Below are 2,204 nucleotides of genomic sequence, written 5' to 3' on the forward strand. Positions count from 1 at the left end.
TACTTGATGAACATATAATTTTACACCCCACTCTAATGCCACCATTATGATATTTAAACTATGCTAATATCAGGGACATGTCAACCGTATGCGTAGGGGGCGTGGATCCCAGAACACTTGGTTCTGAACATTGTGGGTCCTATTCCCACCTGGGGCAGTTAATATTTATTTCTCGGTGGTCCCAAGAAATGAATCTTGACACCCCTACCTTGGTTAGTACGTGGCGGTAAGTTCAAAGTAGCTGGCAGGGGTTGGCAAAAAGGACCGCTAGGCCCACTTGGAGGATTAGTTCCCTCACCAGTTACCTATACCAATATGCTAACATCACTAGAAAGGTTCAAGGCTTGAATATGTTTATCTACTTTAAAAAGAATAAGTGAATTTTACTTCATGAAAATAATAATGAACTCCATTGTTTTGGTGTTAAAATTTCATCAGTATTTTATGATTTTTACTATGGTGATGCCCAGTTTTATTATAACAAATTTTACATAATGAATCTCAATTGAACTCTTGAAGGAACCTACAGCTATTTTCGTAAAATTGAGTTTTGTAAACTGCATCAATGCTGTTTTTATTAAAACAATACCACAGTATTCTAATATATTACTATTTAATATAGAAAGAGCTTTGGGCTTTTGTTGTGAAATCAAAATTATTATGACCTATAAAATACAATTTCTCAAAAATAATTTGATTCCTTATTGCATATTGGGTTCAGTTTAAATAAATAAATCAAACTTTTAATCAAGCTTGATTAAAAGCTATTTGGGCTTATCAAATTTAACATTAAAGTACTTTTAATAATATGTACAAAGCTATGTGTGTTAATAAGAGTTGTTAAAAGTATTTTTTGTAATTTGATTCATATGACTTACAATAAAAATATATATTTATAGGTACTTGGGTTATGTAATATTCATATCATTTGAGAAAGATAATTGTCTATGAACAAATAACTTTAGTGATAAAAACCATATCTCAAAGAAGAAAAGTTTGAAAAAAATAATTGCCCTTTATAGTTCAGTTCAAAAGAAATATAATAATAAATAAAATTGAAAATAAAATTGAAAATGTTTTTGATGCAGTTATTGCCATATTAAAGAATTATTTTGAGGCTGTCTATGACAGCATTGCTGCTTTGATTACTGTCTGGAGAGGGGAGGGGGAGGGGTCGACTTTTATTTTGTGGCAGACTCGGAATAAATCTTTACTTTCTGACTCTGGATAAAATAAATTGGTAGCCTTCTTTCCTGCCCTAAGTTGAAGAACATAAGGACATCATATCCCAAACAGAAAAAAGAATAATTTTAATAATGCTTTACCTCAAATCATTACCATTATGTCTCAATCCATTATCCATTACCATCTAATCCTTAACAGTTGATCACTGTATCATTTCTAATGAGATTAAAAAATTTCTTAATAAATTAAATTTAAAAGGATTCATAGTATTTTTGAGGAATGAGGAAAAATGTTGTATTTACTTTAAAGCAGTATTATATGTACTTTGATGGCTTAGTCTCCTCTTGATTACTTCTAATTTAATATTTATAAAAACATCTATGTTTCATGTAAGTCAAATGTTACTTTTTCAAATTTTCTTCAGTAAAATGTTTGTTACTTTTTAATAAAAGCAATTAAATAATTTTATTGTTGTAACTGAAGATCAACTTTTTTATGTTATGTATAATTTTTCAATTTGGTATTATTGGTCCAAGAAAATAAAACATAATTCATTGTTTGATTTATTTTGTCTTCACTTTTTAATTTGCACCATTAGGAGACAAAACAAAGTTTATTTTGATAATAATGGCAATGGTTTACAAACCACACTTTGATCTTATTAAACAAAATAGATGATTTTTACTACAGTAAATTTTAATATTAAATTTATAGTAGTAAAGTTTATACTAAAGCTTAAAATCATAGACATGACACTTTGTCATAATGTAAAATCATGTGTCACATCCCGTATTATTGGTTCATATATATGTTTCTATTTTTGATGATTTATATTATGGATTGATATAGCAAAATAATGAATAGAGCAACTTGAAATTCTTGTTTTATTCTCAAAGACATTTTTCTGACAATAAGTTAAAAACAAACTAATAGTATCTGTCACTGAATTTCAAACTCGTATTTGAATTACATGATAAATACCATATAATTTTTTTCTAAGTGGAAATTGATTGGCTTTT

General features: G+C 28.1%; 1 protein-coding gene across 1 annotated transcript in view; it reads left to right on the forward strand.

Annotated features, from left to right (window-relative positions):
• Positions 1 to 2,204, forward strand: part of LOC106685625 (Pleckstrin homology and RUN domain containing M1) — a gene marked incomplete in the record, with an annotated part of 15,613 nt that overhangs the window by 1,927 nt on the left and 11,482 nt on the right.

Source organism: Halyomorpha halys, unplaced genomic scaffold (assembly GCF_000696795.3).
Source record: "Halyomorpha halys isolate HHAL.00 unplaced genomic scaffold, Hhal_1.1 Scaffold718.1, whole genome shotgun sequence".
Lineage (NCBI taxonomy): Eukaryota > Metazoa > Arthropoda > Insecta > Hemiptera > Pentatomidae > Halyomorpha > Halyomorpha halys.